Source organism: Lynx rufus, unplaced genomic scaffold (assembly GCF_022079265.1).
Source record: "Lynx rufus isolate CCGP_SWC_20201006 ecotype Redwood Valley unplaced genomic scaffold, mLynRuf1.p SCAF_15, whole genome shotgun sequence".
Taxonomy (NCBI): domain Eukaryota; kingdom Metazoa; phylum Chordata; class Mammalia; order Carnivora; family Felidae; genus Lynx; species Lynx rufus.
Window position 1 is genome coordinate 28,280,674 of NW_025814829.1, and position 27,314 is coordinate 28,307,987.

Below are 27,314 nucleotides of genomic sequence, written 5' to 3' on the forward strand. Positions count from 1 at the left end.
GTGCTACAGTTTAATTTAGCCTCAGAAAAACAACCAGGAACCCCCTGCTAACACCTATTATCTGACTAGAAGAATATAAATTAAAATCAAGTGATTTTTTTTTTTCTGTTCTAGGTTTAATAACCACAGGGAGAAAGACACTGGTAAGCTAGAGGCTCGGCTACAAAAAATCTTAACTCAAGTAAGAGTTTTGCCATTTTGCATTGATGGGAGCTATAAGGGGTGGGGGGTATGTTACTTTCTAAAATTCCTGTGAGTCCAGGAGTGACTGTCCCCAGTTCTGCGTTTTTGTCAACTTTAGGCAAATACTCAACATTCTGATCCTGATAGTGAACCCATTTGTAGACTTAAAGGTATGAATTCTTGGTATTCAAGATATTTAAGAAATTTAAATATGGATTTGTGCAGTTTGGAAAGTTTTATTTCTAAAATGTCATTTTTTTTATTTGAAACTTTAGATGGTATCTGGCTCAATACCAGTGGAAGCTCGAATATTACAAGTTTTAAGTTATATTTACCTTTATTGTAGGCCAAAACGTGCAAGCATCAATGGGGCCAATCACGAGGCAGACATCACGTCATATTTTTTTTAATGAAGCATTATTAGACTTCGATAAAAGATTAACTATAGGATATAGGATAAACTATAGGATAACTATAGGATATAAAAAAAAACTCTACATGGTAATCCCAGGGGTGGGAGAGGGTAACGAGAGAAGAATAAACTTCAAACAGGGTCCCTCCCAAGGCTGTAGCTGGAACCCACTAGATGCCAGGGAAGTTCACGGGCGGCATGGCATGCACCAGAGCTGATCTGCAGAAACCGACCCTCCAGAATTCAGGCAGCGCATAAGTGACCTGCAGGTGATGGCTGCAACATGGACCTGGGCTGCTGAAGGGGCACCAGAGCCCTGGGTGACTGTGACGTGAATGGCGCGTGGTGGCCAGGCACACGGGTGTGCTCAGCGAGCGGGAGCCCAGCCCCACGGCAGTCCTGCAGGGCGGAGCTGGGAGGTGGGTCAGGTGTATGGGCTTGCAGATGGAAGCTGGCATGGTAAGAGGCTTGAGATAGCATCCCTGTCGGAGGAACCACAGGAAGGTGATGGCCGGGCCACTTAAGGGCTGCAAGGTTGACATGGGACGGACTCTGTGTGATGGGCACAAGCCTGGGGCAGAGTGCCGCTGCAGAACCTCCTTCTCACTGGGCTAACCTACCTGGAAACAGCAGGGAACAGGGGAGAGTCCTTTCTTCCTTCAGTGTCCCTCTAGCACCCTCTGTTGAGAAAGTTCAACGTCACGATCACCTTGAGAAACTCCAAGCAGTTCTAATTCCCTACCTCCGAGCTGCGATAAACAGTGACTGTAGAGCCGAAAGGCAACATAGCGCTCCAAGCAGTTCTGATTCCCTACCTCCGAGCTGCGATAAACAGTGACTGTAGAGCCGAAAGGCAACATAGCGCTAACTGGCACAGCACGACAGCTGGAAGTTGCTAAAGTAAACATGCGAAGTCAAAACCGCAAGGATTGCTCAGAGGTAGACCGTGGGAGAGGAAGTTCCAGAAGAGTAGCAACAGATGTATTACAATTTAGATTAGGATAGTCATTTTGTTTGAGTTTATTTTCAGGCAAGGAAAACAAGGAAAATACGATGATTATATATTTGCTATTGGTTGAGAAAAGAAACACAGTTCTGAAAAAGGACCTTATTTGCTTTTATTAAAATATATAATTTTGGGGCGCCTCGGTGGCTCAGTCGGTTCAGTGTCTAAGTCTTGATTTCTGCTCAGGTCATGATCTCATGGTTTGTGGGTTCGATCTCCACCTTGGGATCTGTGCTGACAGCACTGAGCCTGCTTGGGATTCTTTCTCTCTCTCTCTCTCTCTCTCTCTCTCTTTCTCTCCCAGCCCCTTTCCTGCTTGCACTTTTATTCTTTCTCAAAAATAAATAATTAAACTTTAGATATATATAGAACTTTAATGGCAGAAACAGGTGGAGCACTGCCTCAACACAGATGTGACAAGATCAAAGCGGCAGGAGAATGGACAGTGAGGTGCAGAGAGACGGAAGGATTTGGATTTGATTGACGAATCTTGGTGGGAGGACAAGCCGTGTAGGAAGATGTTGCAATACTGCTGAATGGGCTTCCTGATCTGGAAGAGGACGAGGGTGGCACCACGGAATCTGTTAAAAGAACCAGAAGTGACATGAACTCACTGGCCTTAGAGTACCTCCGAGAGAATGTTCCCCCTACAGGAAGAGCTGGCTCTTTTTTCGTGGACGGATTTTTAAAAATTACAAAGATACGAAGTGTTTTCTTTCAGTCTCCTAATGCAGATCATTAAGTGACGAATCTATACTCAGAAAAGGACACTCACTTAGTTTGTGGCAGCAAAGTGCAAATGTGACAATACTCACTGGAATGAGAAACTGATGGAGATTTCTCAAGAATGCAAAATACTTAGCCCTTTGAGCTGGAGTTCTTTATTCACTAGCTTGTGTTTGAAGGTGACTGATTATAAACGTTGACCTTTAACTCTGATTTTGCTTTACTGTCAGAGTTTAACATTTCCCAACTTCTTATATGTGTCCTGTGACACAGGCGATTGAAGAGACAGAGGGAAGGACAAAGAAAGAGGAAGGCGGACATGAGGGGATTGTTAACTTCCCACGTGCCCCCCCTCTGAGAAGCATTCTGAGTGGCTGTGTTTAGCGCCTGCAGGTACAATGGGTGTTGAGATAATCCTTTCACTGATTCCTGGGATTCCTAATTGTCACACATACAGGAAAGAACAGATGAAATGTTTCTGCCTTTTTTCCTTCCTGTCATTGCCATCAACCAACAAACATGCATTATGGATTACTCATGGGGTTCATTGAACAGTGGGACAAAGGAATTCTGATGAAAGAAAATCACGGTGTCTGTTCCAAAGAGTTTCCTGCTGAAGCACTGAGATACTGTGTTCAAGCTACCACTTGATGTTCCTTGTCATTTGGGTGTCCAGGCGATGGTGGTCCTCCACCTGATTTGCTGACTGGCTTCTCCAATAAACAAATTGCATCAGACACACTTCAAAACTGGGACTGCCCTGAAATACAGCAGCCATCCTGGCTGTCATAGAATCAGCTCACTCTGTATTACTTCTCATGCTAGGGGCCCAAAGGACTGTTGTGTCTTTTGTGTCAGTAAGTATCAACATTTATTTTTCTCACCTGTGCTTTTGTTTTATTTGGGAATGTTCTCTGAGGAACTCACCGAATTCTTTATCTGAAATGGCAATCTTTGATCAAAATTGTCTTCACAATTATCATCGCCTAAGCTATTTGGAAGAAGTCGGTTAGGAATGCACACGGAGATACTTTTCTCATGGTAAGGATATCAAATATATATCCCTTTTCCTTGTTTCCCTACGAGCAAGTGCAACCATATTCAAGAACATACATTTGTATGGATAACTGGTCGCTATATCACATCCTTAATGATCACAGTGATCTAACAGAGCAAACAAATCTAATTACATTTTTTACTTCTTAAAATATATCAGAAATATGGGATAAATGTTTACATTTATTTTTCTTCAAAGTAAAATTCAGTAAGTCATGGCCCCCTTCATGTCACCTGCAAAGAATTCTGCTCTCCTCACTTTAACAGCACAGATTGGTTTGAAGTTATCTGACTTGGTAGAAATGGAATGATACGTTATGTGTTCTTTCTTCCATGTCTTTTAATTTTTTTTGCTAACCATTATATTTGTGAGATGCGTCCACGTTGTGTGCAGTCAAGGTTCAGTCATTTTAATTTCTGTTAAGCATTCCACCATTGTATGAATCTAACACTGTTCACTTGCCTACTCTAGGGTTAAAGAACAGTGGGGTATTTTCCATTTGTTTGTGGCCAGGAACATTTTTGCACATGTCTTTTGCTGAGCACATCTATTTTTTTAAAAAAACAATTTTAGTTTTTAGGCCTACTGTGAAGTTTGAACTCACAGCCCCGAGATCAACAGCTGCACTTTCTACCAACATAGCCAGCCAGGTGCCCCTGAACACGTCTATTTTTGATGAACAAGTACCTAAAAATAGAGCTGCTGGATGGGTGCATCTGTTCAGCAGTTTTCCACAGTGGTTGTACTGGATGGTAGCCTCCCACCCTATCCCTGCACAACGTGCAAGTTCTTTACAGTATTGCTATTTTTTGTTTGTTTATGTATGTATGTATGTACGTATTTGCGATATTCTGCTGGGTATGAAATGGTATCACATTGTGCTTTTCACTTGCACTTCCCTCCTGATTACTGAGGTTGAACTACTTTTCCTGTGTTTGTCGACCATTTGGATATCATCTTAACGTGAAGTGCTATGGCAAGTCTTTTATCCATGCTCCGTGGTCCACCTAGTTCTGATAATTTGTAAGAATTTTTAACATTATCTGTAAAAAAAGTCTCTGGTGAGTTAGGTATTGTAAAATTCTGTATTCCTGCTCTGGTAGCTTACCTTTTATTTAATGTTCATAAGGTGCTTGATAAGCATAATTTCCTACGTTTTTGTGGTTATAGTTTTTCAAGTTTTTTTTTACTTTAAGTAGTGGTTTGCTTCTTTAAAAAATTTTTTTTTCAGTTTGATTATTGGGGTTTTTTTTTTGGTATGTTCTGTGCATTTTTTTGTTGTTTTATTTTTTTGTTTTATGGTGGGGGTTGTATCCTGTTTAAGAAATCTATCCTGGTGGCCTTAGTCCCTCTCTTCATCCCTTGCCTGGCATCCTCAGCCCCTTTCTCTATTGCCTGGTGGCTCATGTGGCCAAGCCCACTAAGTGCACAGACAAGCGTGTGCTTATCCACTCTCCTGTGCTCAGGTAGGCGTCCAAGGCAGAATGCTCAAGGCCCTTGGGTCACTCTGTATGCTTAGCTACTTGATCTAGCCTGCTTGAACTAGTGTTCCAGCCATATGCCAAATCTTTTTCTAGAATTTAGTTGTTTTGACCTCAACAATCATAACATTCTTTGACAGTCTGCTGTGTGCCAGGTGCTGAGGGTACAGCAGGGAATAGACGAACACACACTCCACAAAAGCTGATAGTCGAGGGCGGGAGCCAGCTACTAAACATTAATCCTATCAACAAAATGTTCAAATAACCACTGTATTGTAAAGAGAGGGAGCGTCCTGTGTTAGGGATGGAGTGGCATGGCCTGGAAGGAAGGGCCATTGGAATCATCAGCATCCCCCATACTGAAGGACATTTTATTTTCCAGAGATTATTCTTACCACGTAAAATGCCATTTCATAGTCCAGCGATTCTCTTCCCTAACGTCTGCTTGTATTCAAAAACGTTCTGTCAGATTATGGCTTTAGAAGCTTAACAAAACATGGTAGTAAGTGGAAAGTATGCTGTTGCCTTCTCTGGGGCCCAGCTTTTAATTATTTTGGTCCTGGTGAGGTAGTGGAACTGGAAGCAAACCAAGTGGCGGGTCAGCCAGCCAGACCACTTGGCACCTGAAAAGTCCCCCAAGACGAAAGCAATAGAGAATGACTTTATGTAGACGGCAAGAGACGGACGACTAAGTGGGCAGGTATCAGGACAAAGTTTAGTGGAAACTCTTGAAACACAACAGTTCAGTTCAACAGAAGAAAAGACATTCTGATGAGGATGACGATTAATCGATTTAAAATCTTTAGCAGACTGGAACTTCATGGAACAATTTTATGACAGACAATACTTGGCAGGAGTTAAGGTTGGAGTAAATCTTTTCTTTGGTTATTGCCTGTATGCCTTTTAAAAATAAACTGGTGCCAAAATAGATATAAATAAAGGGGGAGAAATAAAGAAATGATATCTATGTCTGCCCTAAGATCACAACTGTATTTGCCCATATTTTCTTTTAGGAGATTTATGGCTTTACTTTCACAGTTATATTCATGACCACCCAAAATTGTCACGGTGTGAAGTAAAGAACCAAGATTCCTTTTTTCCCCATGTACATATCCAATTGACCTGGTGCCTTTTATTGAAAGGACCTTCGTCTCCCCCATTGCTCTGTAGTGTGTCAGTTTGTCATAAATCAATTGATCATGCCTGCTTGGGGCTTATTACCTCTCACTTGTTAACCTTTAGTCCATTTGGTTTCCTACACAAATACCACACTATCTTATTTACTGAAGATTCATAACGGGTCTTGATATGTGGCCATGTAGTTCTTTGGTTTTGCTCCTCTCCTCCCTTATCCGCTTCATCCTCCCTCCATCTCTCTCCTCCCTCATCTTAGAGATTGCTCTTACAGCTTTTGATCCCTTACATTCCATATGAATTGTAGAATCAGCTTATCATTTGTTTAAATCAAAATGCTATTGATTTTTTTTTTTTTTTATTTTTGGGACAGAGAGAGACAGAGCATGAACGAGGGAGGGGCAGAGAGAGAGGGAGACACAGAATCGGAAACAGGCTCCAGGCTCCGAACCATCAGCCCAGAGCCCGACGCGGGGCTCGAACTCCCGGACCGCGAGATCGTGACCTGGCTGAAGTCGGACGCTCAACCGACTGCGCCACCCAGGCGCCCCAAAATGCTATTGATTTTGATTATGATGCAATGTATCCATAGGTCAGTTTAGGAGGCGTTGACATTTATACGACGTGATGAAGAAGGAGTTGTTCTGGGGTCTTCTCCACCCTGGTAGAGGCAGAATGTTCCTAGGCATACTCCCCTAAGTAATAGATTCAGGATCCCGTACTTTAGATGGAAATTCTTTGACACTGTTGGTTTGCAACACTCCTGGTAGCTTCCCAGCTATAATGGGAAACTGACCCCTCTACGAGGAGGGCAGGGAGAGACAGAAGAGGCAGGCCCCTCCAGATGGGTGGTTTTAATAAGCAAAGGGAACTGACATATGAGTACTGTCCTGGGTGGCGGGAAGACAGATGGATCCTTGTACCTTCCCACCAAATCTTTAGTTTATAAAGAGGCCTAAACTGGTTTCAGTAGCATATACCATGCAGGTGTTCTCAACACCACATCACTATTTCAAGGATATGTCCTTCAAGCAGCCTGGAGGAGTGAGAAAGGGAGAGAGGAACCCACATTCCAAAGACAGGGGAGGCGTGGGAGCCTTCGAGGGTACAGGTCCGGCTCATAGGCAAACTGGTGGTCCCATCGTTCCAATGACGTTCCCCAAAAGGTACAATGGAAGGAGCTTAGGATTTGAATCTGATCTGGGTTCAGAATCTGACACGACCACTGAGGAGAAAGGTTTGGGGGAGATTTACTAGGTCTTTCCCAGTTAGGTTCCTCATCTGTTACATGTAGCTATAACACCTACGTCATATTTTTATTTGAAGAAATTAAATGCAATGATTTATGTAGACGTTGGAACATGATTAATAAGCAGAAGTGCTTTCTAAAAAAATAATCTTCTGTTAAACTACTGAAATCACCTCTTTTATCTGACATCCTCAGGGTTTATTCTAGTTCCTCTTCATAAAATGAAGCAACTGTATGGTGTGTTTATCCACTTTCCTTTCTCTCCAGGGAAGGAAATTGAATTGTGTGCTGTCATCAATATTACAGACGGATGCACTTATTTCTGAGTCACTTATTTCTGAGGAATGTTCCTCAAAACTAAAGAGTTTTGAGAGCTAAGCACTTTTGTTGTTGCATGCTTCATTTGCACTTACCTCAATTCAGCTGGGCGGCATAGGTCATTTTCAGACATTTCCCAGTGCTTATGATCCTCTGTGGATGAATATCTGTGTATCTTTAAATGACAAATATACACAGCTGGTCCAAGAGGGGACACACGAAATTCAGGTTGGTAACTTCTTCTGTGCCCTTGGCAGAGACTAAAAGAAATAAGCTGAGTGAAAGACTAAGGCAGTGATTAATGGACCAGTCTTCACCCAGATAGCTATTAATAAGCTAAGTCTGGAAATGAACAAATATGCCTTCTACGATATAGAAGTTAGTGCTTTAGTTAGAAATACAATGCTAGGCTGGAAGCTCCTTCACTCCGATCCAGTGCCATTGAGAAAGTCTTGAATTTGTCGCGACCTTCTGTCCATTTATCACGCTTGATCCTCTCCCACTTAATTTTGCATGCGCGCTTTATCTTGGCTGTAAATACCACGCTGAGAAATTTCCCTTGACTCTCCAAATGGCGTAACCCCACAATTGATTAAACTTGGCATCATAGGTACTCAAGGAAACTTCAATACTGAGGGAATAATTGCTGTTTTGACTATATTTTTGTCTTTTCACAAGGTAGACTTGCAAGCTTTTTCTATTCCAATTAGGCTCTGACGGGTGTAGAAATAAAATTGAACTACACATCTTTTTTATTCCTGCCTTGCTACCGGGAATTCACACCAGTGCATGAAGACAGGACACAGCAGGAAGATGGCATAGAGCAGCACCTCGCCCTCATCCCTGAAGAAACGGCCACACATCCCGTACCATTTTCCTCGTTTATCTAGAATTCTCCAAGAGAAATGTTGTCTGTATGTAGACAACAAGCCACCAAGTGCCCCCCACAACACTGAGAAATTCTCGGGGTCACATTTGTAAATCCTCATGGAATCCGAGGGAACATTCGTGTCAGGCTCATATCATTCTCCCAAGACCTGGAGCTTTATTGGAGCCCCATCAGATCCTGCCCAGTACCGGGTGTACTTAATTCTGCCCCTCCCCTTTAGTGACTCAGACTTACTTTTGGTTCGGGCATCAGTTTCCTACTGACTTAGAGCTTCACTTCAGCCTCATTCGGGGCATCTGAGAACACTGGGTCGCAGTGCACGATCTCTGAGACTCTTCACCATGTCCCCCAGGTTGCAGGGAATTTTCCCAGCACTGTGTCTCCTTGGGGTCCTGTCTCTACTGCAATGCCCATTTGTCCTGTGCGGTGAGTACACACATGATAAGGAAAGGGGGCGAGTTGAAACCAAGGTATGGAAAATAATTCCTGGTTAAGAATTAGTTACATATAATCATATGACAAGAATTCAGTACAATTTTGGAGAAGAACCATGAAGTATGTATTGAGAAATATATTTAAAAATTTTTAGTCCTTCAGATACAGTCCATGGTAACTCAGAACACATAATGTAACAAATCTAAGAGCAGCCCATCTAGTCACAAAAATCTTTTAATTTTAATTTAATTAATTAATTAATTAATTAATTTTTTACAAACAGTGCCATGACACACACTGTATCTTTTTAAATTTTTTAAATGGTTATTTATTATTGAGAGACAGAGAGTGAGCAGGGAAGGGGCAGAGAGAGAGGGAGACACAGAATCCGAAGCAGGCTCCAGGCTCTGAGCCGTCAGCACAGAGCCCGACGCGGGGCTTGAACTCAAAAAACCGCGAGATCATGACCTGAGCTGAAGTCGGACGCTTAACGACTGAGCCACCCAGGCGCCCCTTAATTTTTATATTAATGTATTATATTTAAATGGATGCTGTTCAATTCTTAAAGATTTCAGTCTTTCACAGGTTTCATTATTTTTCTATGGCATTAATAACTGAGTAGAAAACTTTTGCCAACCAGAAAGTAAAATTTTATATTATCACAAACAATGAGCGAATTTATCAGAGTAAGATTACAAAGCCCTGTATACACTGAAAACATTATATAAGTGCAAGATATTGTATTGCAGGTCAGGGAATAATTGTCCCTAACCACTGAGCCCCGAAAGGGTTGTCAGGACCTACAGGCCCCACCAAGGTAGTGCTGATTATAAATGCAGACAGGAGTGTTTTTTTAGTTTGTAAGTGAAAATATGCCAATAAAAGTAACATTTCTTATTCATCTGCCTATATTTAAAAGAAAGGATTCTTATTTAAAAGAAAGGATTTCTAAGACTATTTTAAATATTTACATCTGTGTCCCTTAAACCATTTGTCAGAGCATTTAACATAGAGCATTTTGCACAGAATGACAAAATCATTCAACAGAGAAGAAATTTCCCCAAGAACTGTGTCTTTTTCAATGGAGACTATGTTTTCTATTTACATGATGTTGGGTGTTTTCCAAATTCTGATGATACAAGGATTACCTGCCAAGCAGAAGAATGCGGAGGTCCAAGGTGCCCTCTTGTCATCCTTTGTCAAGATTAATTTCTCGAGCCCCAGAATGATCCCGTGCTGTTCCAGCTTTAGGAATGTTCCTAAGAGTACAGAATAACTTCAGAGTTTTTTTGCAAGCGGAGTACTGAAGCATTTTAGTTGGGAAGTTTTTTACCTCATCATAGTGGCAGGTATTTTAAGAGAAATTTCAATGTTAGGTAGAGAAGTTCATATATCCTGGGTGATTCTCCTCGGTTGGAAATTGAAATGGCTGCCTCTGTTGTTCTTCCAAAGCTCAGCCACACTCCCAACGCTCTCATTGTTTTCCATGAGCGCCATTACCTTGGTCTTCCTGGCCTCCTCTTCCTTTACAAAACAGTGAAGGTAGATTATGTCCAGCAAGTCACTGAGACCTGCCACAATACCTTTAGATTTTTCTGGATTTTCTACCCCACCTTTCTTCTGGTCCATGTTCAGGATAACATACACTGCAATCTGTCTCATTTCGGTCTCTGAGCTTGCCTTCTTCCTCATTTTTCGGTACCAACTTATTGCTGCTGTAAACCTTTGCTCACATTCTCGCTCCAAGACAAAATTCCTGCCTGTATCTCATCCATCCAAGCAACTTTTATCCAAAATGTAAGAAATACTTCCAGCCTCCCTTAGAAAGTGTTACCTTATGTTTTCTCCCCTGGCTCTCTCTGTCTCTCTCTCTCTTTTTTCTTTTTTATACCTATCTTGTTGGCATTGCTTGTCTTTGGACACATTTTTGTAAACTGACTGAAGTTGTGGTTTTGCTAATTATGTGGTTATGACTTATTATTTTCCAGGGCTTAGGTTTGAAAGCTGAGAAAGTGGGGTCACATGCTTTTATATACCCTGTAAGTCACATGCTTTTATATCATCCTAAGAGTATGAGGACCTCAGACAAGTTATTTTTTTAGTATGTATTTATTTTTGAGAGAAAGAGAGAGAGACAGAGAGAGACAGAGAGAGAGCGGGGGGGGGGGGGGTGGGGGCAGGGAGGAGTACAGAGAGATTGGAAGACAGAGGATCCGAAGTGGGCGGAGCACTGACAGCAGTGAGCCTGATGCAGGTCTCAAACTCACAGACTGTGAGGTCAAGACCTGAGCCAAAATTAAGAGGTGGACACTTAATTGACTGAGCCACCCAGGCACCCTGAAACATAATAGATTTGTACATATTAATGTTGTGTTCTATGACTGTTCTGAATGTATTAGTTCTGATAGGTTTTTGGTGGAATCTTTAGGATTTTCTTTTTTTTTTTTTTTTCAACGTTTATTTATTTTTGGGACAGAGAGAGACAGAGCATGAACGGGCGAGGGGCAGAGAGAGAGGGAGACACACAGAATCGGAAACAGGCTCCAGGCTCTGAGCCATCAGCCCAGAGCCCGACGCGGGGCTCGAACTCACGGACCGCGAGATCGTGACCTGGCTGAAGTCGGACGCTTAACCGACTGCGCCACCCAGGCGCCCCTGGAATCTTTAGGATTTTCTATGTATAGTATCAGGTCCTATGCAAATAGTGATCGTTTTATTTCTTCCTTACCATTTGGATGCCTCTTATTTTTTTTTTTCTTGTCTGATTGCTGCAGCTAGTACTTCCAGTCCTATGTTGAATAAAAGTGGCAAGAGTGGGCATCTTTGTCTTGTTCTTGGTCTTAGAGGAAATGATTTCAGTTTTTTGCCATGATCATTATGATGAAAAACTATGATTTTTCATATGTGACCTTATCATGTTGAGGTATGTTTCCTCTAAACCCACTTTGTTGAAACTTTTGGTCACGAATGGGTGTTGTATTTTGTCAAATGCTTTTTCTGCGTGTTTTGAAATGATCATATTATCTTAAAATTTTTCCTCTTATTTGTTTGATGTAACACATTCCTTGACTTGCAAATATTGAACCATACTTCCATCCCTGGTATAAATCCCACTTGATTATATTGGATGGTCCTGTTAATGTATTGGTGAATTTGGTTTGTTAATATTTTGTTGAGGAATTTTGCATCTGTGTTCATTAGGATTATTGCCTACATTTTTCTTTTTTTGTGGTGTCTTTTTCTGGCTTTGGTATCAAGGTAATGCTGTCCCTGTAGAATGAACTTGGAATTTTTCCTTCTTCTCCTTTTTTCAGAATAGTTTTAGAATAGATATTAACTCTTCTTTATTTTTTAAAAAATAATTTATTGTCAAATTGACTTCCATATAACACCCAGTGCTCATCCCAGCAGGTGTCCTCCTCAATGCCCATCATCCACTTTCCCCTCTCCTCTACCCCCCATCAACCCTCAGTTTGTTTATTAACTCTTCTTTAAACGTTTGGTAGAATTCATCTGTGAATAGTGAAGCTACCAGGTTTGGGGCTTTTGTTTGTTGGAAATTTGAAAACCTACTTTAAACTCATATTTATTTTACCCGTTAGAGTCTTATTGATTTAATTCTTTAATAAAGGATATTTTTTAACCATTTAAAAGTCAGAAGTGAGGGGCATCTGGGGGTTCAATCAATTAGGCATTTGACTCTTGATTTCAGCTCAGGTCATGATCTCAAGGTTTGTGAGGTAAGGCAACAACAAACCTGCTTGGGATTCTCTCTCCCCCTGCCTCTCTTCCCCTCCCTGGCTCATTCTCTCTCTCTCTCCCTCTCTCTCTCTTTCTTAATATAAATGAATAAACTGGGGCACTTGCGTGGTTCAGGTCATGATCTCGTGGTCCTTGAGTTCAAGCCCCACATCGGGCTTTGTGCTGACAGCTTGGAGCCTGGAGCCTGCTTCAGATTCTGGATTCTGTGTTTCCCTTTCTCTCTGCTCCTCCCTCTCTTGCGCTCTGTCTCTTTCTCTGTCTCTTTCAAAAATAAATAAACGTTAAAAAAAATTTTAAAACAGATAAATGAATAAACTTAAAATAAAGAAATTATTAAAAAATAAATAAAAAGCAGAAGTGAAATGGAATTGATTTCACTGAAATAATAGAATTACTTCTGAAATAATCAGAAAGTCTGATTCAGTGTGGAATTGCACTCATGACTTAAATACAAGTATTTTATACAGTATTACCTAAATATTAATGTTATAATTTAGAAAACATATCAGTTTTGGATATTTTTATTGTAATTTATAAATAAATGAGTGGTGAGAGTATTTGAGTATGCCCAAAAGATCCCGATTGTAGTGCTAGTCAATCTCCTCATGTGAAGAATAGGACATTTTAATTTGCTCTGATATTTTCTTTACCTCAAACTATATCAAGTTCTATCTTAAAGTAGTTCTACTAATGAATAAGAAATTATATCTTTATATCAGCTCTTATTGCATTAAAATTAAAGACCTTAATAGCTCTTTCTCTTAAATTTGGCATCAAAAAAGAAAACTCCTGGCCATACGCAAGAATTTAAATGTCTTTCTGTGCATTAGTTGTCAGGTGGCTATACACTTTTTTTTTAAATTTTTTTAACGTTTATTTATTTTTGAGACAGAGAGAGACAGAGCATGAACAGGGGAGGGGCAGAGAGAGAGGGAGACACAGAGTCTGAAACGGGCTCCAAGCTCTGAGCTGTCAGCACAGAGCCCGACGCGGGGCTTGAACTCACGGACCGCGAGATCATGACCTGAGCCGAAGTCGGATGCTTAACCGACTGAGCCACCCAGGCGCCCCTGGCTATAAACTTTTAAGGACAGTTTTCCTCCTGTTACTGAGGCAGCGTAAGTTATTAGCGGAGTTAGTAATGCTGTGACCCTAGTGAAAACACAAAGCGATGGGTGTCATTTGTCATTGCTTTTGAATACTTCTGAAAATTTACATTTTCATAGAGGTTTCATCCCACTTCTCGTTTTGGAGGCTCCTAATGAAATTATTTAGTTGGAGGGAAGTGACTGGGTTGGAGTCCTTTAGCAATCGGGCAGGGAGAGCAGATCCAAGTGTCTCTGGTACCCTCCTCTGTTTCTCCAATTTCTCTTCAGTGGTGACATCTTCGGAAGGTGGAGATGAGCTTATTATCCGTAGGAACTCCATTGAAGTGATTTTACTAACCTTTAGTCTCACTTTTAATTTTTTAGAGGTATGTTGCCCAACACCAGAGCTGAAGAATGGCAAAATCAATGAACAGAGATCTAGTTCTGTCAATAGCTGTGATTTTTTCAATGGAGACACAATTTTATATACGTGTCATGAGAAATACCAGTTTGAAGCTAGATGTCAAGCAGATGGCAAGTGGTATCCCAAGACACCAACATGTGATGAGAGTAAGAGCTTTGGATTTGTGTTATTTTAGATGTTTCTTTGTATCAAAGTGATGGAGATTAAGGGAAGGTTTGAAATTCGCTAAAAGATTTTGTATACCCTGCACTTTTGGAGTGGACAAATTTGTTAAAGAGCACTGCCCACCCCCTATCCAACTTTCCTCCTCCCCACCCCCCATTGTTTATTCCCATCCTCTTGACCTTGCTTCTTTGCTTTGCTTTGCTTCACTTTGCTTTTCCGAATCAAGTAATAGGCCCCATGTAATAGATCAGCTGGACTTTTCAATTATTGCCTTGTTTCTCCTGGTATTTTTGTCTTTTCTTGCCTTCTTTCTGATCCATATGCCTTAATCTGCAGTTCAATACCCACTCAAACCTATTTGAAACCATCTTTCTAAACTTGCTTCCTTTCTTCCTCAAACTTCCTTCTTTCCTTCTGCTGTCTCTTCGTTCACCTTCAGACTCTGCCCCAGTGTGAAATGTCTACCTCTCCATCACCAAGAGCACTTAGGTGAAGGGTCCCAAGCACAGGAGCCTCTGTCCCTGTGAATTGCGATCCATCACCTTCCCAGGATGCGGATGCGTTCACCCCCCTGGCAGGTCTCCAAACCATGCACTCCTAAGATTTTATGGAGGCTTACCCTCTGTAGCATGATCAATTATTGACACTGCTTCCCCCTTCTTTGGAGAGGAGAGTGGGGCTGAAAAATTCCATGCTTTATTCATGGCTTGGTCTTTCTGGTGACCGGTTCCCATCCAGGAGCCACTGAAAGTTGCCTCAGTAGAACAAAAGATGTTCTTAGGGTTCTCAGCACTTAGCAATTTACAAGGGTTTAGGAAGTCTGCATCAGAAACTGGGACAGATATCTATCTATCTATCTATCTATCTCTCTATCATCTATTGATCTATCATCTAGTTCTAGATATCTATATATATATGACATCATGCTAGATTCTTCTTGTCCATGATGTCATATGTATATCTATAATTAGACCTAGATGACATATCTCTCTCTCTACACGTTAGCTTTTCTTGCCCATACAGCAGAAATAACATGATGCCATTGATATACTGGATCAATGTGGATGTGCAGATAGTTGTAGTATCTTCAGGCTCTATTATGACAGGGGCAAGTGACTAATCATACCCAGGTCTAAAACTACAAATGTGTGATTTGATCATTTCATGTGTATGCTGTTTTTGACCCGTTTTTTTCCCGATTAGGATGAAAAGAAGGCATTAGCTAAACCAGTGACCCCATTTACCTGAGGATAACTAAATCTACTTTAGCAAAGATGCCCCATGTGAAATGAGACTAAAATGTTCAGTTTTCAATACTTTACTGTAATTTCCCAGAATCCTAAGTTTCCCGGTAGACAGATTGGGAAAGTAAATGTCAATATGATGGGAATGTAGCTTTTGTTCTTCAAGAGTTTCCCATTTCCACTTTCCCCTTGGTATATGATATATTTTTTAATATAGTGTCTTTGCTTCAGGGGGAGTGGTAGGACAGTATCAGTAGTTTCTATTTGATTTCTTGAACATGACTTGTCCTACCCCATAGACTAGGAACTCGATATGGGGTTTGGACCAAGTATTAATTTTGTTTATTCCCATTATACTTTTGAAGATATTGGCAATGACCATCAAGTGGTCTAATGAGGGGGGCCATGGTGGTTCCGCAGCCTGAGGCTTATAGGAGGGCAGCCCAGGTCTTGGGTTTGGCTAAGTGATCCTATGGGCAGAGAGGACGACAGGACAGAATGAAGCCTCCTACAAACCACGCAGATTCTGGGGTGAGCTATATTTTACATTTTATAAGCTCATGCCCTGTCGCTTTTATCTCTTACCATCAAGGCTGTGATTTTCCTCCTACCATTGACCATGGATATTATGTACGAACTCAAGCATTCAGTGTATTCACTCGTACGGAGGTGATATATAAATGTGACAAAGGATACACTCTGGTTGGTGAAGCTCGACTCTCTTGCACTTCTTCAGGCTGGTCTCCTGCAGCCCCTCAATGTAAAGGTAACTCCTGCTCCCTTTCCAGTCAGGTGGGTGGAAATGTCACAAAAGCACCGAGAGTACAGCTTCTTCCTGCCAGGGGCAGCACAGAAACATTTGATGTGGTTGACTCGAAATCATTACTGTGTTCCGGATGCAAACATTACAAAGGGGCTACATTCACATCAACCTCCCCAGGCTTTCTCCCAGTCATAAATCTCAGCCCGATTCCCACTTTCAAGAAATATTCTGCAGGTGCAACATTTGATATATGGCCTGTAGCAAAATTTTCACTGACGCTTTCTCTGGCATGAACGTGGGCTCTCATGGGCTAATTCCAAACATCACAAAGTGGCAAGTCCTTCCATCAGAGCCCCGTGCAAATGCACCCCCTGCCCACGATGCAGGCTGCATGTGACCATCCGTAGTGAGGACAGGACGAGTCCAGATTGGCTCTGATTTTTACATGCCCACAGGTTACTAACACTTTGCCATCAGCAACTGCGGGGATTATTTGTCACCACAGGCTCCGTTGCACATGGGGGGCAATAGGAGAAGAGGGTGTCAGATACCCGGAAGTACTGAGTCCTAACTTGACTTTTTCTAGACTATAGAATACCTAGTGTCTTGCTGGGATCAAGATGGGAGGGATATTGCTTTGAATCCTGAGAACCTGGGGTCGCATGCTTTTAGTTAGCCTATCATGTGACCTATCATGTTTACATGTATGAAGAGCTCAGACAAGTTTTTTGTTTTTAAAATGTTTATTTATTTTTGAGAGAGAGAGTGGGAGAGGGAGAGGCAGAGAGAAAGGGAGACAGAGGATCCGAAGCAGGTTCTGTAGTGACAGCAGAAAATCCTATGCAGGGTTGAACTCCTGAACCCTGAGATCATGACCTGAGTCCAATTCGGACATTTAACCAACTGAGCCACCCAGGTCCCCAGCAGACAAGTTTCTTAACCTGTCTATATCTCACCTTTCCCCTAGTAAAATGGGACTAATAACAGTCCTCCCTTCACAGAGCTGAGAGAATCACATAAAGTGCTTAGCTCGAGTCTGATATGTGGTCAGTGCGCAACAAAAATGCTAACGAATATTATTGCTACCCAATAAAAGATAAAGCAATTAGCAGCACCCACGATAGTTTAATCTTATAATCCTAGCCTGTTGTCGCGTCCTTTTTCTTAGATTCATGGATTCCTTGAAACCATGTTTTCTTTGTAGCTTTCTGTCTGAAACCGGAAATAGCCCACGGAAAGCTGTCCGTGGATAAGACTGAATACGTTCAAGCTGAAAATGTCAACATCCAGTGTGACTCTGGCTATAAGTTGGTCGGTCCCCAAAGCATCACTTGCTCAGAGAGCACAACCTGGGACCCGGAGGTACCCAAGTGTGAGTGGGTAAGTGGCACGGTTCAAGGAAAGTTCCAGTCCTATCAAACCCTTAAAAATGGTGCCTCTCCACAAGCGCTGTCCCAGCCAGCAATGGTGAGATCTGACTTGTCAGGATTCACTCCTGAGTCCCTCCAAGGAGCTCTCTTTTATCTTGAAGCACTGTGGTCCCTTAGGAGTGACAAGTTTTCCTCTCTCACTGGAGATAGGAAAACCTGAGCCCCTTAGGGAGAAGAGGGTGTCGGATGCCCGCAACACTGAGACCCAATTTGACTTTTTCTAGACTATCTAATATTCTGTGTTCCATTTCTGGATGGTCTCAGAAACAGCCTCTGTGTTCACAGGGGTACTTGTGAAGCTGTCTGAGAACCAGTCCCTATTCATCTAGGGAGGACTAAGTTGGGGCCCGAGGTGTTTTCTGTTTTTCCTGCTCACCTGCAAGTTCTGGGCTTCGCCTTGGCCCTGAGCCTGTAGCCTTGTCATTGTCAGCAGATCCCACCTCCCCCACCCCTTCTGATTTGGAGAGAAACCACTCAACCGCACTCAACACCTATGTCTCTTTTAGGTTGTCCCTGAAGGCTGTGACCATATGCTCGCAGGTAGAAAGGTCATGCAGTGTCTCCCCAACCCCGAGGATCTGAAGATATCCCTGGAGATGTATAAATTGTCTTTAGAGATTGAACTACTGGAATTGCAAAGAGACAACGCAAGAAAAACAACTGCAGACCCCCCACTGTAATTTCTCCTAAAAGAGGGAAAAACACGCTGCCTTCAATTCAACACAGATCACTTCAGCTTACCAATGCTCCTGTCCCCTTTGCACCATCATTCATGGTAATAAATGTCTAGAAAGGACAATTTGTTCACATTTAGTGCTTTGAGACTATAGAATTATTGATCATCTCGTGGCTCATGTTTTTGCTTTCTTGGACACCAAGTGCCCATTATTCTTTCAAGTAAAAAATTTACGTATCAGAAACAATTTTGTCTGTGTGGTCATTACAACTCTGTCTTTAATGAGGAACCTGAACAAACCCATTGCTTAAAGTTATACACTCACTTCGTTGTAAGGGCCTTGGACATGGATGTGGGCTCACAGAAAAGCATTTCTCTAACTTGCCTCACCGCACAGTTTCCCATGTGCAAGTCAGTCAGCATCTAGATGAAATGTTGATGCACCCTCAAATCCTCGTCCACTCTCCCCCCTTTGAAGGGAGTCACGTCCTTTACCAAACCCCATGAACCTGGCCTCTGCCTCTCTAATGCTGCCCCTCAACTTCTACCTGACACGAATGGGATTTGTGTTTGTGTCCGAACCTCTTTATTCCATTTTTAGGGAAGAAACGCTGAAAGGCTGCCGAATGTGAGGCCCACATGATGGCCAGCTGTGTGTTCCCAAGTCCACCATCTGATTTGGCCCCGTTGTCCTTGATGGAAATGTAACGCGGCCTGAGCGACTATCCCATACGTGAGGAGAAACCCCCATCAATCACCTGTATATCTTGGGGCATCCTGGAGGCTGTTGTTCCTTCTCTCACCACCTCCTCCGACGCCTGCATCCTCTGAAATCTCTCCTTCAGCGAGTCTCTTCTCTAGGGGAACGTTGGCCTCTTTGTTTCAATTTCCCCAAATGTACTCTGCAGAGGCACTGGTGTCCCACAGGCTTTCACTGAACTTTACATGTCCCAGATGGGCTGGAACTGCGAGAGAAACCCACTTGGCATGGAAGGTTCCACTGAGCGTCCTGGAAGCCATTCGTCTGCCCCAGCCTCGGGGAACCCAGGAGAGGTTTATTCTGGATTTCATCTTAGACAGAGGTTTGTGGGTGACTAATTTCCTTGGAAGGTGGCCCCAGAAAGCCCGGTGAGCGGGTGGGTAGCGGGATGAGAAGATGAGAAAGGGAACACAGCGAAGAAGGGAGCTTTCTCGGGGTGTCGACTGAGGCTGCAGACAGGTGTGCAGATCTGAGACTGTTCTCTGAGAGCCTGTGGATCACAGTTCTGCAGAGTCCTTCCAGGGATGAGGACCCGGAACGTTTGTCCACCAATTCCCCTCTCCCATTGGTGGAGACTTGTTCCAACATCTTCGACAGCCAACCCTGTGGGCCCCCTGAGCAGTCTCCTGTGGCCAGGGAGCACCATCAGGCACAGAGACCCTGGTGGCCCGATGGCTCTTTGGCTCTGCCTGCAGTAGCCTCCAGGGTTGGGACGTGCACAGGGCACATATGGCCTCTTCCAGTTTCCTTTTCTCTATGGCTCTCTTCTGACATCTGTTCTGGTCTACCTCTCTCTCTCTACTCAAAACCCTCCTTTTATCTGATCCCTGCACTATTTTATATCAGTTGTGTCTACCAGAATTCTTTTCAGTTTCTTAGTCATTTACTTTTCTATCTGCCATTGGACTCTGGGCTTATCAATGTATCTTTTGTTATCTGCAGGCTCGCAAATCAAATTCTTACTAAACCTTCCTGAAACACAACTTAATTAAAATTTATAAATAAGTGAAAAATCCATTATGACAAATATTGAGTTTCCCTCTTGGGTTCAGGGCATGAGGATGTGCCGTGAGCCCCTGGGGTAACTTAGACATTTTCACAGGAGGAGTAAATCTGCTACTCACTGCTTGATGTCCCGTGCATTTTAAATACCATTTTCCACTTTATTTACTGAAAATCTGATCTATGAAAGTATAGAAGACTGTTAAGTATGCCGGTGAGACCAAGAGGCAGCAAAAAGACTTATCAGCAGAATTTATAAGAGAGGAGCTTGTTCAATCTGATGCTCATTGAATCTTGGAGGAAGAGAAAGGGAAAGAGCCTAAATAATTTTATACCAAATATTAAGAATTAATTTTAAAACATACAGAAAAATAATTGCCATTGCCTTATCAGGAGGTGGGCCAACGCATCACAATAAAAAACAAAAACAAAAACTGAATGGCCAACATAGTCTCACGTCAGCAGGAGCTGCGTGATTGTAAGCAACGGAAACCCTAACACATTCCCACTTTATTTTATTTTATGTAACATATCACTCTTTATTTTGATAGCCTCATTAGCAGTTCCCAGTAATAAAAATATTTGTTCATGTTATATGTCAGGTATCGAATTAAGCCCTTATATTTTTCTCACTTAATCCGTAATTATCCTAACAGGCTGGAATTATTAGTCCCATGAAACCATGGGGAACTGAGGCTCAGAAAAGGTTAGTAAGATGCACCATGAAGGGTGGGTGGGAAGGACAGTAATGGGATGATGATCCATTTCTTCCCTGGGGGGGGTCTACTCATTGTTGATGCCCTTGTTTCTGGCGTTAGAAGGGTCTGGGGGGTGCCTGAGTGGCTCAGGTGGTTAGGCGTCCAACTCTTGATTTCTGCTCAGGCTATGCTCTCATGGTTCTTGAGATAAAGCCCCAAGTCCGGTTCCACATTGAGAACAGAGGGAGTCTGCTTGAGATATTCTCTCTCTGTCTCTTTCTCTGCCCCTCCCCACTACCCGTGTGCGTGTGCACGCACATGCTCTCTCTCAAAGTAAATAAACATTAAAAAAATAACTGTCCGGACATGGACCATCAAACCTGAGTCTTTGAATTCCTCCTCCTCTGCCTCTCTGAGCGGCCCCTGTAGCAACAGGTGCTCTTTGGCCTATCCTGCAGCCTGTATCTGACTGGGTACATGGGGAATCTGCTCAACATCATGGCCATCCCCTTGGACCCTCACCTCCACAGCCTCATGTTCTGCTTCCTTGGCAACTTGTCTCTTCTCAACATCTGCTTTCCCTCCATCACCGTCCCCAGGATGCTGGTGAACCACCAGTGCGGTCACGCCATCAACAGATGACCATTTTATGTATTTAGCTTCCTGAAGTGGAGCTTTCTATGTATTTCCAAGGCCTGCGTGGCCTGAAAAAGAGGATGTTAACCAGTTCCCTAAGGTTAGATATGGATAACTATTTCCCCACTTGCTCTCACTAATTTTCACTCACCTTCTCCCACTAGCCAGAGTGATTAGACCCTCCCCATGTCCCCCCTGTTGCCACCAAGACTGGCTCACAGGTCTTCAATCCTTAAAAATAAAATGTAAACTCTACTTCTCATTTCCTTTGTTAAGTGCTATTTGAATTAGTTTTATATCTTAAACAAGGTATTCCACTGGTCATTTACAGTAGAATAAATGATTTTTGTTTTTGAGAATAGAATGGACACCTAATTTGTACTTTGTATTGTACCATAGCACTGCATTCTGCTTGCAAAAACTCATTCTTGAGTTCACTGAGTGATAGATACCTAGGTAACCGATGTTTTACGTGTGTTATATATTCAGAACACTTGATGCATTGTTACGTACGTGCTCAAAATGTTTTTAGCGGCCGATCAGAGGTGCATTGTCAAGCCACCTACCTCTGTGAGTGACCTGAACCCATGGGAAACTATGAAGGGGCGTCAAACACAAACCTGAGAGTTAACCCACTCAAACCGCAAAGGAGCTGGTGTAGTGATACAGTAACTTCTATGGATCTTAAGGTCTGCTACTGGGAGGTGTTAATTACCTGCTATGTTTGACCTGCTGGGCATGTTGTCGGAGTCACCTTCAATAGTTCTTGAAAAAACCTGAGCAAACAAAGCAGATACTGCCTTTTAGAAGTTTTCAAGAGTGTGCCAAACCAATAGAACCCAAGTAAAATGGGTGGGAACTTGATAGCGTCTGCTACCTACCTAATATGAATGGGTGATCTCACATCTGTAGCCTCGCCTTCCTGCTCTGCGTTTGCTTCTGTGATTCAAGTTCTCCTGTTTCTTGGTGGTTTCTTTCCTCTATTTACTGGAGGACTTCCTCAATAAGCTGCCTCGGAAATGACACGTAGAAAGTAAAATACATATTGCACTTCTACGTATTTGAAATTGTTTTATTTGAATATTTGGTTGATAATTTCATTGCGTGTAGAAAACTGGGTTAAAAGTAATTTTCTTTTAGAACTTTTAAAGAGGATCTTCTTTGTCCATTAGTTTCCAGTATTGCAATCGAAATGTCAGAAGCTTTATTTATTTATTTATTTATTTAAAAAAATTTGTTTAAAATCTTTATTTATTTTTGAGAGAGAGAGAGACAGAATGCGACCAGGGGAGGGCAGAGAGAGAGAGGGAGACACAGAATCTGAAGCAGGCTCCAGGCTCCGAGCTGTCAGCACAGAGCCTGACGCGGGGCTCAAACCCATGAATTGCGAGATCATGACCTGAGCCAAAGTTGGACACTTAACCAACTGAGCCACCCAGGCGCCCCCAGAAGCTATTTTTTATTACAGATTGTATAGGGTTTTTCTCTTTATCTCTTTTCTTCCATAAGGAAACGCCTTCATTTTTTCTGAGAAATTTTCTTGGTATAGTTTTTTCAGTAATTTTCTCTTGTCTATTTTTTTCTTTTTCTTTATGGATATCCTACTGCTCAGATGTTGGACCTCTTCGTCAATCCTGTCATTTTCTTATATATATATTTTTTGTTTCCTATACCATCATCTCTGTTTCACCCCTCCTCCCCCATGTTCTTTGGGGATATTTCCTTGCCTTTGTGTTTTAATTGTTTTATCAATTTTATAAAATGTTCACATTATTTTAAAAAAGTGTTCTGTTCTTTATGGGTGTAACAACTACTCACATATGTCAGAATATTAATAACACTTTCTTTGGAAGTTCTATTCTCTGCAAACCTCTGTTGATAATGATTCTAGGTTACATGTCCATTCTTAAGGATGAGACCCACACAGGCTGATTTAAGTTCTACGTAAATGGAGAGACTAGACAGTAAGCTGTGCTTTTCTTTTTGGGAGCCATAGCAGAGGCTGCTGATTATTTCCCAGTATCCATTTCCCCCTACCTGCTTTAGGTAATAGAACTACCCTCGCCCCTTTAAATATCAGCAGGACATGTGCTCCCTTGGCACAACTTCCTAATGGGTGCAACTTCCTAGTTACTTTCTTAGAAAAGAAGCTGCTTGTCTTCTACTTCCTCTTTCACTCTCAGATGCTGACAGGGTGCTGGTGAGCTGTTGAGGACAACGCCCCAGGGGATGTTAAAGTGACAAAGAGGAAGGGACCTTATCCCCAGATGCCCTTGCTGGACAGAACAGCTGATCAACCTGAATACGTTTCTGCCTCTGGATTGTTGCCTGAAAGAGATGTAAACTCCTGCCTTGGTTTTAGCAACTTAGCTTAACTAGCAAATTCACACTAACAAATTCAGAGGATTCCCCAAATATCAGTGTTTATAGGTGTCTTCTCTGTTGCTGTTCAGTTTCTTCTGAAAAGGATTCTCCAGTCTTGAATCTCTCACAGTAACTTGAATTTCTACTGTGCAAGATGGGATTACTTCCTCTGCTTCTCCCTAAATCCCTCAGCCTATTTCTAATGCAACACTATTTTCACTCTGTCAGCACCGACAGCCTTTTTCTTCCTTCAGATGATTGTTCCCTTCCCAAGAAAGTATCTTGGGGAGAAGGAAGTTGGTAAATCAGAGCCTTTCAGACGAGAATTTGTGTATGAATGGAGACTATGGATTTAGCTGCCATTTTGTAATGAGGGATGCAAACGGTCAGAAAAGGAACATTGTTTTCCAAAATTTTCTGTGATTCACAAATAGTCCTGTGAGTAACTCTTAATCCTGTATTCCCATCATTTTTAGCAGATCATCAACTTTCTGGTACTGATAGTTTTAGTTTTTTTTTTTTTTTTAATTTTTTTTAACGTTTATTTATTTTTGAGACAGAGAGAGACAGAGCATGAACGGGGGAGGGTCAGAGAGAGGGAGACACAGAATCTGAAACAGGCTCCAGGCTCTGAGCTGTCAGCACAGAGCCAGACGCGGGGCTTGAACTCACAGACCGAGAGATCGTGACCTGAGCTGAAGTCGGACGCTTAACCGACTGAGCCACTCAGGCGCCCCAATAGTTTTAGGTTTAAAAATAAGATTAATTACCATTCATTATGAATATCTATACTTAACAAATGATGCATATTTATATAACTGAAAATTTTTCGTGCTAAAGCGTTTTCTTAAGTAGTTTTCCTTTCCTTTACGATTTGCTCAGCACCCAGTAGAAGCCTAATAATTTTTTAAAAAGTAGAATATATCAGTTTATAGTAGACATGCATAATTTAAACTTGCTAAAATAAAAACGAAAAATTAAAATTGTGTAAGAGATAAAAGTTAATTTTCTTTTTAAAAAGCATATATATATGTATATATACATATATATGCATATATATACATATATGTATATATACATATATATACATATATATTTAAATATTTATTATTGAGATATATTAAATATATTATAATATATAATATTATATATATATATATTTAAATATTTATTTTTGAGAGAGAGAGAGTACAAGTGGAGGAGGGGCAGAGAGAGAGGTGGACAGAGACTCCAAAGCAGACTCATGAACCATGAGATCATGACCTGAGCTGAAGTCGGATGTTTAACCAACTGAGCCATCCGGGCACCCCAAGAGATAGAAGTTAATTTTTTAAAATTTAATTCATGGGGCGCCTGGGTGGGGCAGTCGGTTAAGCGTCCGACTTCAGCCAGGTCACGATCTCGCGGTCCGTGAGTTCGAGCCCCGCGTCGGGCTCTGGGCTGATGGCTCAGAGCCTGGAGCCTGTTTCCGATTCTGTGTCTCCCTCTCTCTCTGCCCCTCCCCCGTTCATGCTCTGTCTCTCTCTGTCCCAAAAATAAATAAACGTTGAAAAAAAAAATTTTATAAAATTTAATTCATATAGCAGTTGAGTTTATTTTCAGTCAAAATAAGTGGAAAATATAACGAATCAAATATTTACATTGTTTGGTAAAAGAAAATATTAGGAGAAGTTTTTCTTTTTTTCTGTTCTGAAAATAGGAAGTAAATTAACCACAGGAATTATTTTACAAGGAACAGTGAAAAATGTAATATTGCCTTCGACTTCAGTTCATGGGTTTTTCAGAAAGCCAAATATATTGAAACTGAGATGACATAGTAAAACATAAGTCAGCATTGACTCTTTTGCAAAGTGTTACTGAGGTCCAGGCATGCATGTGCTAAATATCTAATTTTATAACAAAGATTAGATTGTGAAATACACAGAGAAATACATAAATATTATCTCTTTTAAACTAGTAATTCCCTACTACGTGGCAATGAGAAAGAATGAAATGTGGCCTTTTGTAGCAATGTGGATGGAACTGAAGAGTGTTATGCTAAGTGAAATAAGCCATACAGAGAAAGACAGATACCATATGGTTTCACTCTTATGTGGATCCTGAGAAACTTAACAGAAGACCATGGCGGGGGGGGGGGGGGGGAGGAAAAAAAAAAGGTTAGAGAGGGAGGGAGTCAAAACATAAGAGACTCTTAAATACTGAGAATAAACTGAGGGTTGATGAGGGGTGGGAAGGAGGGGAGGGTAGGTGATGGGTATTGAGGAGGGCACCTTCTGGGATGAGCACTGGGTGTTGTATGGAAACCAATTTGACAATAAATTTCATATTAAAAAAATACTATCTCATAAAATAAAATAAAATAAAATAAACTAGTAATTCCCAAATTGGCTAATTTAACATTTATGTCTATGATCCATTTTGAGTTAATTTTTGCATATGGTGAAGGGTAAGAGTCAAGGTTCTCTTTTTTTTTAATTAAAAAAATTTTTTTTTGTATATGGATGTCCAATTGTGCCATTGAGAAATATTTGTTGAAAAGACTATCTTTTTTCCATTGAATTACCTTGGCACTTTTGTCTGTAGTTAACCATATATGTGTTAGTGTATTTCTGGACCTTATAGATCTATAAGTCCATTCCCAATGCCAATGCCAAAATGGGTTGATCATGTAGCTGTACAGCAAGTCTTGAAATCAGGAAGTATGAGTCTTTCAAATTTCATTTTTTTGCGAAAATTTTTTGGCTATTTTAGGGCCTTGCCTTATTCATGTACATTTTAGAAATAGCTCATCAACTTTTACAAAACATCTGCTGGGATTTGGTTTGGAATGTTATGAATCTCTAGATCAATTTGAGGATCACTGATATCTTAATAATGTCGAGTCTTTGAATTCAATTCCTCAACACGGTATATTACTACATTTAATTAGGTTTTCTCTGTTTTCTTTCATGAATGCTTTGGAGTTTTCAGCTACCATGCACCATATAGAGTTTGTGTCATTTTAAAACCTTTTTCTTTTGAAATAATTATAGATTCACAGAAAATCCCAAGGATAGTACAGAGAGGTCCTATGTGGCCTTCACCCTGTTTCTCCCAATGGTTACATCTTAGAGAACTATAATAACATTGATAATATCAGGACATTGACATTAATCAATGTTTATGTATAATTCTATACTATTTTATCACAGTGTAGACTAATGTAACAACCACAGCAATCAAGGTACAGAATTATTCCATCATCACAGACCCCCTTGAACTACCTTTTTATATTTGTATTCACCCCTCTCCCCTGGCCCACCATGCCCACCACTCATACCTACTAATCTCTTCCCCACCTCTATCATTTTGTCACCTTGTCAAAGTTTTACAAAATGGAATCATACAATGTGTGATCTTTTGAAAATGCCTT

At 41.4% G+C, this 27,314-nt stretch overlaps 1 long non-coding RNA gene and 1 pseudogene across 2 annotated transcripts; one reads left to right on the forward strand and one right to left on the reverse strand.

Annotated features, from left to right (window-relative positions):
- The first annotated feature begins 1,881 nt into the window (after positions 1-1,881).
- On the forward strand, positions 1,882-14,282 carry LOC124510068 (anaphase-promoting complex subunit 13-like; annotated as a pseudogene).
- A 1,815-nt stretch (positions 14,283-16,097) lies between these two features.
- On the reverse strand, positions 16,098-22,479 carry LOC124510070 (uncharacterized). Of its 2 annotated transcripts, XR_006961591.1 has the most exons (5): positions 22,420-22,479; positions 22,254-22,314; positions 21,425-21,606; positions 19,201-20,497; positions 16,098-16,408 (listed from the first exon to the last, which is right to left on the reverse strand). It is a non-coding gene; the product is annotated as an uncharacterized LOC124510070 (long non-coding RNA). The 2 variants fall into 2 exon arrangements; XR_006961590.1 differs by lacking the exon at positions 16,098-16,408 and having other exon boundaries at positions 18,706-20,497.
- Between the last annotated feature and the right edge of the window lie 4,835 nt (positions 22,480-27,314).